Below are 13938 nucleotides of genomic sequence, written 5' to 3' on the forward strand. Positions count from 1 at the left end.
CTTAGGAATCACCCCCTCCATACTTACATCCAGTATGAGAGTGGTTTCTTCTTTCATCTGTGGGAAGAAAACATCTTGTCGAAAGCCCGGAGAAGGCTGGGCCATGAGATCCTAGTCCAAGCTCCCTAGTCCTGATCCAAAAGGAAGTTTGCAGAATTGTGACTGAAGATCCAGAACAGGATGAGGAAACATGACAAGAAGTGTGGGGTCACTGGACCAAAAGACTTGCTGAAGGTCTGTGCTCAGCAGGGACCTTCCTCCCTGCCCTATGACTGCTGGGGATCAGGTCCCATCACCAGAATTACCAAAATGAAAAATTTGTCTTCCTTTTCATAAATGTCTTGCTATAGAGTGAATGTTAGTAATCAGCTCCAGACCGGGCAAGTACCTATGTGTGGATGGTACTTGACAGTAACAAGGCAGGACAATCTGCTACCTAGGAAACCCCCAGTGGGAAAGAAAACTCAGATCCCCCCACTCCATTCCCTACTTGAACACTTCTTCCTCCAGATCACAGCTCCAATCACACAATGACCACAGGGAGTGCCAGACCAGCAATGATCCAGGTGATGGGGATGGTGAGAGGAGGAGGGTCTGGAAAGGGAAAGGAACGTGAGGGGCCAAGACCTGTAGTAGGAGTCCTTACTTTGCCAAAATTCTCCAGAAGGTCTCTGCTTTCCCTGAGAAGAGGCTCTACCCCCAAACCTGAGATTCCCATCTCAGGGTGATGGGCTCACGCAGCCTCTCATGCTGCACGTGGCACATGTATTTCTGCTCCTCTCCAGAAAGCACCACTATGCCCACTTCTGGAAGGTCCCATCTCCTGCAGGCCTGGTCTCCACAAGCTCTGTGTTCTGGGTCAGGTCCTCCCCATAACGCTGCCAGGTCAGGGTGATCTCCGCAGGGTAGAAGCCCAAGGCCCAGCACCTCAGGGTGACTTCTTTGTCAGAGATGGGGTATTGGGTCATGTGTGTGTTGGATGGTTCTGAGGAAGAAAAATCAGAAAATCCACACTTGGGTTTACCTTTATGGGCCACTGAAATGGCATTCATGTGACCATCCTGAAGTGGACCAGGCAATTGGTTTGGATGGAAGAAGTACAAAGTCCAGTCACCTTTGACTGACCTTTGGGCCAGTCTTTGGGATCTTTTAATCCTGCAAAGTTCTAGAACAGAGGGATGGCCCAGGGTAGGACACTGTAGGTCTAAGTGAGAAAACACACTATTGGTCCTGACAATGTGTGGCTGGTGATTGACTCAGAAAACCCAGAGCCAGATCTCCAAAGATGTTCTCAGATGGAGAATATCTGGAGATATTCTCAGATGGAGGTTATCATGGTTCCCAAGGTGGCTGCCAGGGTCAAAGGGAACCACTGATGTGTTATTTCAGGAACGGTCTCCACCTGCCTCCCTGGAGAGACTGGATTCCTCAATTGTCCTTTAGAGAAAAGTGACTCTGGGTGAGTCACTCAGTAGGAATATGAACACCAAGGCGGATCTCCCTCTCCTCACCCATTGGGTGGTTGGTATTCTGACCTTGAGTCCGTTTTCCCTTTCCGTTGGGAAGCCAGCCCCAGTGGTGGGAGATTAGGGAGGCCCCGCAGCCCCGGTGCCTGTGTGCAGCAGCGTCTCTTTCCCTTTCTCCAGGTACTTGCGGAGCGACTCCCCGCACATGCCTTCCAAGTAGCTTCTGTAGTGCTCTGCAGCACCTGCCGCCTCCCACTTGTGCCGGGTCATTTGCCCCGCCGTGTCCGCAGCGGTCCAGGAGCGCAGGTCCTTGTTCAGGGCGATGTAATCCACGCCGTCGTAGGCCAACTGCTCATACCCGTGGAGGAGGAGCCCGTCTGGCCCCAGGTCTCAGCCAAACATCCCCTGGAGGGTGTGAGACCCTGGCCCCGCCCCCGCGGTCAGCTTTCAGATTGTCTCCACCCCTGCTGGTGGACTAGCGACTAAGTCCAAACATAAAGTAAAACCTCTTGAAAGTTCGGGGTGCTCTCCTAAGGTCGGGGAACTGGGATTTCCACAGATTCGGCGTGGCGCTCGTACCCGGACACCCGGGGAGACCCCAGCCCGTCGGTGGGGATGGGGGTCGTGACCTGGACCCGGGCCGTGTTGCTCACCGGCCTCGCTCTGGTTGTAGTAGCCCAGGGCGGTCTGCAGGTTCACTTGGAAAGTCTGTGCGTGGTGCCTGGCGTTCTGGGTCTGCTGGTCCCAATACTTCGGTCCCTCCTGCTCCATCCACGGCGCCAGCGGCTCCATCCTCCCACTGGCAGAGTCGAACCTCACGAACTGCGTGTTGTCCACGTTGCCGACTTCCCAGTACTGGGGCTCCCCGCGTCCGGGCCGGGACACCGCGGCAGAGAAATACCTCAGGGAGGGGAAGCCTGCGGGAAAGGAAGGGCTGAGACCCCGCCCAACGCTCCTCCCGGCGCCTTTCCGAGGGACCAGGTGGAGACTGCCGGGAGGGCAAAGGAGGGGGCACCGAATGGGGGAGAGCAGGGAGGGACAGGGGAGCAAAGGCCCGGGCGGGGCCGGGGGGCGGCTGGGGGTCTGGGGCGGGGGCTGCGGAGAGGCGCCTTGGTGGGGGGTCCCTCCTCCCTCCCCGGTCCCCTCGCTCCCGCCTGGCAGAGGCCCTTTCCTCCCGTCCAGCACTCACCCGGCCAGGTCTTTTCCACGGCCAGTGCCCCCTTCAGCAGCAGGAGGAGGGCTCGGGGCCCCATGGTCCAGACCTTCAGGATCTGAGGTAGGTGCGTCCCTGTGGGTCTGGTGAGCACTTTAGAACCCGGAACCGCCGTGCTGCTGATTGGCTTCGCCAGATCCCCGACACCCAATGGAACTGCGAACTGCAGTCGCCAGGAGGACCAGACACGTGGTGCGAGGGATAAGTGAAACCCAGGGAGAGGGGAACTCTCCAACACTAGGCTTCCACGCCCTAGACACCAGACTTGAGAGGCAGGCCTCCCCTGGGACCTGCGACTTTGCCCTGACTCCTCTCTTACTGCACAGAGCGCTCTTTATCACCCAGTCTCCCTGAGTCGTGGCTGAGTCAGTTTTTCTCAAACATTTTGATCACAGTCTATATGGCCTTACAAATTACTGAGGATCCCAAGGATAATTTTGCATCTATGGGTTTTATCTATCAATGTTTACCATAGTAGGGATAAAACACTGTTAAACATTCACTAATTCATTTAGAATCATATTAATGACCCATGACATGAACAAAAATATTGCTTTTATGAAAAATAACTATTTCCCCAAGTAAACAGGGCAGTGAGAAGAATGGATTTCTTTTTCTTTTTAATTTAATTTAATTTTTAAAAATTTTTTATAAACATATAATATATTTTTATCCCCAGGGGTACAGGTCTGTGAATCGCCAGGTTTATACATTTCACAGCACTCACCATAGCAGATACCCTCCCCAATGTCCATAACTCCACTCCCCTTCTCCCAACCCTCCTCCCCCCAGCAACCCTCAGTTTGTTTTGTGAGATTAAGAGTCACTTATGGGGTGCCTGGGTGGCTCAGTGGGTTGGGCCCCTGCCTTCGGCTCAGGTCATGATCTCAGGGTCCTGGGATCGAGTCCCGCATCGGGCTCTCTGTTCAGCAGGGAGCCTGCTTCCCTTCCTCTCTCTCTCTGCCTGCCTCTCTTTCTACTTGTGATCTCTCTCTGTCAAATAAATAAATAAATAAATAAATAAACCTTAAAAAAAAAAAAAAGAGTCACTTATGGTTTGTCTCCTTCCCAATCCCATCTTGTTTCATTTATTCTTCTCCTACCCACTTAAGCCCCCATGTTGCATCACCACTTCCTCATATCAGGGAGATCATATGATAGTTGTCTTTCTCCGCTTGACTTATTTCGCTAAGCATGATACGCTCTAGTTCCATCCACGTTGTTGCAAATGGCAAGATTTCATTTCTTTTGATGGCTGCATAGTATTCCATTGTGTATATATACCACATCTTCTTTATCCATTCATCTGTTGATGGACATCTAGGTTCTTTCCATAGTTTGGCTATTGTAGACATTGCTGCTATAAACATTCGGGTGCACGTGCCCCTTCGGATCACTACGTTTGTGTCTTTAGGGTAAATACCCAGTAGTGCAATTGCTGGTAGTGCAAATCGTAGTTCTATTTTCAACATTTTGAGGAACCTCCATGCTCTTTTCCAGAGTGGTTGCACCAGCTTGCATTCCCACCAACAGTGTAGGAGGATTGCCCTTTCTCCACATCCTTGCCAGCATCTGTCATTTCCTGACTTGTTAATTTTAGCCATTCTGACTGGTGTGAGGTGATATCTCATTGTGGTTTTGATTTGTATTTCCCTGATGCTGAGTGATATGGAGCACTTTTTCATGTGTCTGTTGGCCATCTGGATGTCTTTGCAGAAATGTCTGTTCATGTCTTCTGCCCATTTCTTGATTGGATTATTTGTTCTTTGGGTGTTGAGTTTGCTAAGTTCTTTATAGATTTTGGACACTAGCCCTTGATCTGATATGTCGTTTGCAAATATCTTCTCCCATTCTGTCAGTTGTCTTTTGGTTTTGTAACTGTTTCCTTTGTTGTGCAAAAGCTTTTGATCTTGATAAAATCCCAATAGTTCATTTTTGCCCTTGCTTCCCTTGCCTTTGGCGATGTTCCTAGGAAGATGTTGCTGCGGCTGAGGTCAAAGAGGTTGCTGCCTGTGTTCTTCTCAAGGATTTTGATGGATTCCTTTCTCATATTGAGGTCCTTCATCCATTTGGAGTCTATTTTCGTGTATGGAGTAAGGAAATGGTCCAATTTCATTTTTCTGCATGTGGCTGTCCAATTTTCCCAACAATTGAAGAGGCTGTCATTTTTCCATTGGACATTCTTTCCTGCTTTGTCAAAGATGAGTTGACCATAGAGCTGAAGGTCTATTTCTGGGCTCTCTATTCTGTTCCATTGATCTATGTGTCTGTTTTTGTGCCAGTACCATGCTGTCTTGATGATGACAGCTTTGTAATAGAGCTTGAAGTCCAGAATTGTGATGCCACCCACTTTGGCTTTCTTTTTCAATATTCCTTTGGCTATTCGAGGTCTTTTCTAGTTCCATATAAATTTTAGGATTATTTGTTCCATTTCTTTGGAAAAAATGGATGGTATTTTGATAGGAATTGCATTAAATGTGTAGACTGCTTTAGGTAGCATAGACATTTTCACAATATTTATTCTTCCAATCCAGGAGTGTGGAACATTTTTCCATTTCTTTGTGTCTTCCTCAATTTCTTTCATGAGTACTTTATAGTTTTCTGAGTATAGATTCTTAGCCTCTTTGGTTAGGTTTATTCCTAGGTATCTTATAGTTTTGGGTGCAATTGTAAATGGGATTGACTCCTTAATTTCTCTTTCTTCTGTCTTGTTGTTGGTGTAGAGAAATGCAACTGATTTCTGTGCATTGATTTTATATCCTGACACTTTACTGAATTCCTGTACAAGTTCTAGCAGTTTTGGAGTGGAGTCTTTTGGGTTTTCCAAATAGAGTATTATATCATCTGCGAAGAGTGATAGTTTGACTTCTTCTTTGCTGATTTGGATGCCTTTAATTTCCTTTTGTTGTCTGATTGCTGAGGCTAGGACTTCTAGTACTATGTTGAATAGCAGTGGTGATAATGGACATCCCTTCCATGTTCCTGACCTTAGCGGAAAAGCTTTCAGTTTTTCTCCATTGAGAATGATATTTGCGGTGGGTTTTTCATAGATGGCTTTGATGATATTGAGGTATGTGCCCTTTATCCCTACACTTTGAAGAGTTTTGATCAGGAAGGGATGCTGTACTTTGTCAAATGCTTTTTCAGCATCTATTGAGAGTATCATATAGTTCTTGTTCTTTCATTTATTAATGTGTTGTATCACATTGATTGATTTGAGGATATTGAACCAAACTTGCAGCCCTGTAATAAATCCCACTTGGTCATGGTGAATAATCCTTTTAATGTACTGTTCAATTGGCTAGTATTTTGGTGAGAATTTTCGCTCAGTATTTGAGCGAAAAATACTGTTGGCTAGTATTTTGGTGAGAATTTTCGCATCTGTGTTCATCAAGGATATTGGTCTGTAGTTCTCTTTTTTGATGGGATCTTTGTCTGGTTTTGGGATCAAGGTTTATGCTGGCCTCATAAAATGAGTTTGGAAACTTTCCTTCCATTTCTATTTTTTGGAACAGTTTCAGGAGAATAGGAATTAGTTCTTCTTTAAATGTTTGGTAGAATTCCCCCAGGAAGCCGTCTGGCCCTGGGCTTTTGTTTGTTTGGAGATTTTTGATGACTGCTTCAATCTCCTTACTGGTTATGGGTCTGTTCAGGTTTTCTATTTCTTCCTGGTTCAGTTGTGGTAGTTTATATGTCTCTAGGAATGCATTCATTTCTTCCAGATTGTCAAATTTGTTGGCATAGAGTTGCTCATAGTATGTTCTTTTAATTGTCTGTATTTCTTTGGTATTAGTTGTGATCTCTCCTCTTTCATTCATGATTTTATTTATTTGGGTCCTTTCTCTTTTATCTTTGATAAGTCTAGCCAGGGGTTTATCAATCTTACTAATTCTTTCAAAGAACCAGCTCCTAGTTTCGTTGATTTGTTCTATTGCTTTTTTGATTTCTATTTCATTGATTTCTGCTCTGATCTTTATGATTTCTCTTCTTCTGCTGGGTTTAGGGTTTCTTTCTTGTTCTTTCTCCAGCTCCTTTAGGTGTAGGGTTAGGTTGTGTACCTGAGACCTTTCTTGTTTCTTGAGAAAGGCTTGTACCGCTATATATTTTCCTCTCAGGACTGCCTTTGTTGTGTCCCACAGATTTTGAACCATTGTGTTTTCATTATCATTTGTCCCTTGAATTTTTTCAATTCTTCTTTAATTTCCTGGTTGACCCATTCATTCGTTAGAAGGATGCTGTTTAGTCTCCATGTATTTGGGTTCTTTCCAAATTTCCTCTTGTGATTGAGTTCTAGTTTCAGAGCATTGTGGTCTGAAAATGTGCAGGAAATGACCCTAATCTTTTGATACCGGTTGAGACCTGATTTAGAACCGAGGATGTGATCTATTCTGGAGAATGTTCCATGTGCACTAGAGAAGAATGTGTATTCTGTTGCTTTGGGATGAAATGTTCTGAATATATCTGTGATGTCCATCTGGTCCAGTGTGTCATTTAAGGCCTTTATTTCCTTGTTGATCTTTTGCTTGGATGATCTGTCCATTTCAGTGAGGGGAGTGTTAAAGTCCCCTACTATTATTGTATTATTGTTGATGTGTTTCTTTGATTTTGTTATTAATATAACAAAATATAGTTGGCTGCTCCCACATTAGGGGCATAGATATTTAAAATTGTTAGATCTTCTTGTTGGACAGACCCTTTGAGTATGATATAGTGTCCTTCCTCATCTCTTATTATAGTCTTTGGCTTAAAATCTAATTGATCTGATATAAGGATTGCCACTCCTGCTTTCTTCTGATGTCCATTAGCATGGTAAATTGTTTTCCACCCCCTCACTTTAAATATGGAGGTGTCTTCGGGTTTAAAATGAGTTTCTTGTAGGCAACATATAGATGGATTTTGTTTTTTTATCCATTCTGATACCCTGTGTCTTTTGATTGGGGCATTTAGCCCAAGAATGGATTTCTGTTATATTTTCCAGTTTTGCAAGTCTCTTTCTTGTTCTTGTCTGTCTCATTAGAAGACCCTTGGACATTCAGATTTGCTTCTGCACTAATTGTGTTGTTTTGGTTGAAGTATATGAAAATATTTACAGCCTTGCATAAATATGGGAGAATAGTATGTTTCATAATCTCTTCAGATAATCATACATAGTCATGCTTGATACTATAACTACACAAGTTATACTTCCTGTAGGGTTATTTGCAAAATAGCACCTGAAACAGTATCTCATTGACTATGTCGCCTCTGTTAGATTAAAATCTGTAGGCCCAACTTGTACAGCGAATGGATCTTGTACTAATGCTTGATTTGTTTTAAAGTAATATGTTGTTTCACTAGGTATTATAGGTATTCCTGTGTTTACTAGGCTGGAATCAAATTATCAAGATGTCACATTTGTTTTAATATTACCACAGAGCCGACAGGAAAGTTTGTCAGTAGTGAGAAGCTATCTTTGGTGGATCAAAAGTTTTCCAAAATTCTGATTTTCTCTCTAGAGTTTACATTTGGTCAAGGCAACAAGAACTGCTGTCATATGTGAGTTGATTTTAATGAAGGGGTAGGTTGATGTTTATTTTTAAGAAACTGGTGGCCAAATATTCTAGTCTAAATAATCCAAGGTCTGGAAAGCGTGGAGAGCAGTACCGTCCAAGACAACATTCTGTGTGGAAGGAATTGTTCTGTATCTGTGCTGTCCAGTATGGTGGCCACGAGCTTCATGGGGCTCTAGAGATACAGGTGACTCTTTAAATGTGTCTGGTGTGCTGAACAGCTGCATTTTTAATTGTTTCAAATAGAGAGGAATTGAAGTAGCCATATGTGGCTCGTAGCTACCATGCAGACAGTATACATCTAGAACACTCATCGTTTTCAGGATTCTTCTCAAAAAAGATACTGTGAGACTCATAGGTATATGTATATGAAATTTATCTTCAAATGGAAGTCCTGGGTTTGTCTATGTGGGTCTGAGACATATGCTTATAATACAGCATGAAAGTATAACTAATATGCATTATAACAGCTGACATGTACAGACATTAACCAGAACACGATGTATCACATCAAGGTCATCAATGTTCAAAAATGCCCATCACTGGAGCTAACTGACATTCTATTAGTTCAGGTGTCTTGTTGGTGCCTGTGTCTACGTGGTTAATATAGGAGGCATGTAAGTCTTCACTGAGCCCAAGTGAGAATATTTATTTATTTAAGATTTTACTTATTTATTTATTTGACAGAGAGATAGAACCAAAGAGCACAAGCAGAGGGAAAGGCAGAGGCAGAGGGAGAAGCAGGCTCTGCACTGAGCAGGGAGCCTGATGTGGAACTCAATCCCTGGACCCTGGGATCATGACCTGAGCCGAAGGCAGATGCTTAACCATCTGAGCCACCCAGGTGCCCCTGAAAACATTTATTGAGCACAACATATATCAGATACCTTGGAGGCCCTGTACCTACTTGCGGAAATCATAAAGCAGAAGATGGACATCTTAGAGTTCACCTGCCCAGAAACTTTTACCTCTTTCACCTCCCCATAATTTTGCCCAAATTCAGACTGTTCTCTGTGTTTCCCTTCACCTTCAAAACCTCTGCTCCTCATTTCTATGAGGAGAAAATATACATGAAATGTTTATAAGTGTGGGATGAAGAATTCCCTAAGCATGGCCCAATGATGAAAACATATAAAGAAAAACACGAGATTTCGGCATGTCAACCACACACTCACAAATATACAAACATGTGTCATGATCAAACTAAAAGACACAAAAACAATTTTGAGAGAAAAGGGGTAACATGCTTCAGAGTTCTTTAGCTCAAGACCACCAGTAACACCTGTGGGCACTTAAGTTGGATCTATTACTTGTTGCAGTGAGGGAGAACTTTGGGATCCATGGGGCATCTTAACGTGAAGGTGTTGGAACCTATAAGGATATGGGCTTTGGATGGGTGTATTTTTGTTTTTGTTTTGGGGTTTATTTTGGCAGCTTATTTTATTTTTTCCGTTTTTAAAATTTAAATTCAATTAATTAACCTATAATGTATTATTGGTTTCAGAGTAGAAGTCAGTGACTCATTAGTCTCCTATAATACCCATTGCTTATTACATCACGTGCCCGCCTTAATGTCTAACACCCAGTTATCCCATCCCTCCGCCCCCCTCCCCTCCAGCAACCCTCAGTTTGTTTCCTATGATTAAGAGTTGCTTATGCTTTGTCTTCCTCTCTGATTTCTTCATTTTACTTTTTACTCTCTTGCCCTATGATCCTCTGTTTTGTTTCTTAAATTCCACGTATCAGTGAGATCATATGATAATTGTCTTTCTCCGATTGACTTATTTTGCTTAGCATAATACCCTCTAGTTCCATTTTGGGTGGGTGTTTTTGAAGAAGATCTGTGGAAGCTGGGACTCACTCCTGATTGCATGTTGTCAGGATGTGTGGGCAATTCCATGGTTGAGCATCTCAAGCAGTCATGGTAAAGAAGCAGCAATTGCTCACATTTGCCAACAGAGGGAGATATTTAGTATTTTATGTGTTCAGTGCCTTGTTTTGTCTCTAATGACACAAAGCGATGTCATGGTTTCAGAGTGTCCTTGTCTGATGCTGATGTTCTGTGAGATGACTGGCTTATGTTCCACAGGAGAAGAATATGGCCAAGTGGTGGGCATTAGCCAGCTTCTGTCCACATTGAGGTCCAGATGTCAGTGTCAGACCAGTTCCTGATGTTGGAGGCTGCTGTTTCTTCTCCTTTAAATTCCATATTTTAAAGATTTTATTCATTTATTTATTTGAAAGAGATAGAGAGAGCAGGAGGAAGGGCAGAGGGACAGGGAGAAGTTCTCGAGGAGTTTCCATGAGAGTGAAGAGTCTAACAGAGGGCTCGATCTCTGACCCTAAGATCAGGTCCCAACCTGAAATCAAGAGTCGGATGCTTAACCTACTGATCCACTCAGACACCCTTTAAATTCCATATTTTAAAATAGCTACATCTTATCCAGAAAATAATTTAAAAATTAGTGTTTTCATTTTCTTTGGGTAAATACCCAAGACTGGAATTATTGGCTTACACGGCGATTCACTATTTTGTACACCTGAAGAAATAGAACTTTTTTTTTTTTGTTATTGCATCTTTGACTTTTTAAAAATTTTTATTTTATTTTATTTCAACTAATTAACATAGAGTGTAATATTACTTTCAGAGATAGACTTAGTGATTCATCAGTGCTCGGTATATCAAGTGTCTTCCTTAATGCCCATCACCCAGTTACCCCATTCCCCTACCCACCTCCCCTCCAGCAACCCTCAGTTTGTTTCCTGTAGTTAAGACTCCCTTATGATTTCTCTCTCTCTCTGATTTTGACTTATTTGTCACTCCTTTCCCCATGATCCCGTTTTGTTTCTTAAATTCCACATATGAGCGAAATCATATGATAATTGTCTTTCTCTGATTGACTTATCTTGCTTAGTCTAATATTCTTTAGTTCCATCCACATAATTGCAAATGGTAAGATTTCATTTTTTTGATGGCTGAGTAATATTCCATCATATATATATATACCACATCTTCTTTATCCATTCATCTGTTGATGGACGTCTGGGCTCTTTCCATAGTTTGGCTATTGTGGCCACTGCCGCTATGAACATTGGGGTACAGGTTCCTATTTTGGTCCCAATATTTGTATCCTTTGGGTAAATACCTAGTAGTGCAATTGCTGGGTGGTAAGGTAGCTGATTTTTAACTTTTTGAGGAATCTCCATACTGTTTTCCAGAGTGACTGTACCATCCTCTATTCCCACCAACAGTGTAAGAGGGTTCCCCTTTCTCCATATCCTCACCAACATCTGTTGTTTCCTGAGTTGTTAATTTTAGCTATTCTGACTGCAGTGAGAATGTAAGGTTATAAATCATTGTGGTTTTGATTTGTATTTTCATGATGCCTACTGCTGTTTATCATTTTTTCATGTGTGCATTGGCATTTGTACGTCTTCTTTGGAGAAATGTTTGTTCACGTCTTCTGCCCATTTCTTGACTGAATTATTTGGTTTTTGGGTATCGAGTTTGATAAGTTTTCTATAGCTCTCAGATACTAGCCCTTTATCTGATAAGACATTTGCAAATACCTTCTTGGGATACTAGCCCTGTATCTGATAGGACATTTGCAAATACCTTTTCCCATTCAGTAAGTTGCCTTGTGGTTTTTCAACTGTTTCCTTTGCTGTGCAGAAGTTTTTATCTTGATTAAGTCTCAATAGTTCATTTTTTAAAAGATTTTATTTATTTGAGAGAGAGGGTGTGCAAGCACCAGCAGAAGGGAGGGGCAGAGGGAAGAGGGAGAAGCAGACTCTTCACAGAGAAGGGAGCCTGATGCGGGACCCGATGCGGGACCCAATGCGAGACCCAGTGCGGGACCTGATCCCAGGACCCTGAGATCCACAGCTTGAGCTGAAGGCAGACTCTTAATCAACTGCACCACCTGAGTGCCCAAACAAAAGTTCATTTTCGCCTTTGTTTCCCTTGTCTTTGGCAGCGTGTCCAATAAAAAGTTGCTGGGGCCAAGGTCAAAAAGTTTGCTGCCTCTCTCCTTCTCTAGGTTTTTGATGGATTCTTGTCTCACATTTATATCATTCACCCATTTTGAGTTTGCTTTTGTGTGTGGTATAAGAAAGTGGTCCAGTTTCATTCTTCTGCATGTGGCTGTCTAATTTTCCCAACACCATTTGTTGAAGAGACGGTCTTTTTTCTACTGGATATTCTTTCCTGCTTTGTCGAAGATTAGTTGACCATACAGTTGAGGGGCCATTTATGGGCTGTCTGTTCTATTCCACTGATCTGTGTGTCTGTTTTGTGCCAGTACCATATTGTCATGATGACTGCAGCTTTGTAATATCACTTGGAAGTCCGGAATTGTGATGCCACCAGCTTTGGTTTTCCTTTTCAACATTCCTTTGACTATTCAGAGTCTTTTCTGGTTCCATACAAATTTTAGGGTTATTTGTTCCAGCTCTGTGAAAAATGTAGATGGTATTTTGGTAGGGACTACATTGAATGTGTAGATTGCGCTGGTAGCATAGACATTTTAACAATATTTGTTCTTCCAAGCCATTAGAATGGAATGTTTTTCCATTTCTTTGTCTTTTCCTCAATTTCTTTTATAAGTGTTCCATAGTTTTCAGAATACAGATGCTTTGTCTATTTGGTTAGGTTTATTCCTAGATGTTTTATGATATTTTGGTGCAGTTGTAAATGGATTGATTCCTTGCTTATCTTTCTTCTATCTCATGTATATGAGATAATATATAACTAATGTATAGTTATTAGCAACTGATATAATAATAATACTATATAATAATGTATAGTTATTAATGTATTATATTATTATATTATTATAATGTATATAATAATATATAGTTATCATTATATAATAATGTATAGTTATTAGCAACTGATTTCTGTGGACTGATTTTATATCCTGCCACTTTGCTGAATTCCTGTATGAATTCTAACAATTTTCGGATGGAGACTTTTGGGTTATCCTTGAAGAGTATCATGTCAGCTGTGAAGAGTGAGAGTATCACCTCTTCTTTGCCAATGTGGAAGCCATTTATTTCTTTTTTATTTCTTTCTGTGTTGAACATAGAGACTGGACATTCCTGTCATATTCCTGACCTTTTGGAGCATTTATTTATTTTTTAAAAAATATTTTATTTATTTATTTGAGAGAGAGAGAGCTAGTGAGAGAGCCCAAGCAGGGGGAACTGCAGAGGGAAAGGGAGAAGCAGGCTCTCCACTAAGCAGGGAGCCTGACATGGGCCTCAGTTCCAGTACTCTGGGATTTTGATCTGGCTGAAGGCAGATGCATAACCAACAGAGCCACCCAGGTGCCCCTTATTGGAGCATATAGTCCATTTACATTCACAGTAATTATTGAAAGATATGACTTTAGTGCCATTGCATTAACTGTAAAATCACTGTTTCTGTTTATTGTCTCTGCTACTTTCTGGTCTTTGTACTTTGGGACTCTCTCTTCAATCAAAGGATCCTGTTAATATTTCTTGCAGGGCTGATATGGTGATCACAAATTCTTTTAGTTTCTGTTTGTCCTGGAAGCTCTTTATCTCTCCTTCTATTATGAATGAAAGGCTTGCTGGACAAAGCATTCTTGGCTGCACATTTTTCTCATTTAGGACCCTGAATATATCATGGAAGTCCTTTCTGGCCTGCCACATCTCTGTGGACTGTTCTGTTGCCGGCCTTATGTTT

The 13938-nt window shown here is 42.4% G+C and overlaps 1 pseudogene; it reads right to left on the reverse strand.

Moving 5' to 3' along the window:
* Positions 1 to 523: 523 nt before the first annotated feature.
* Positions 524 to 2816, reverse strand: LOC122907512 (annotated as a pseudogene).
* Between the last annotated feature and the right edge of the window lie 11122 nt (positions 2817 to 13938).

The sequence above is a fragment of the Neovison vison genome, chromosome 1, assembly GCF_020171115.1.
Source record: "Neovison vison isolate M4711 chromosome 1, ASM_NN_V1, whole genome shotgun sequence".
Taxonomy (NCBI): domain Eukaryota; kingdom Metazoa; phylum Chordata; class Mammalia; order Carnivora; family Mustelidae; genus Neogale; species Neogale vison.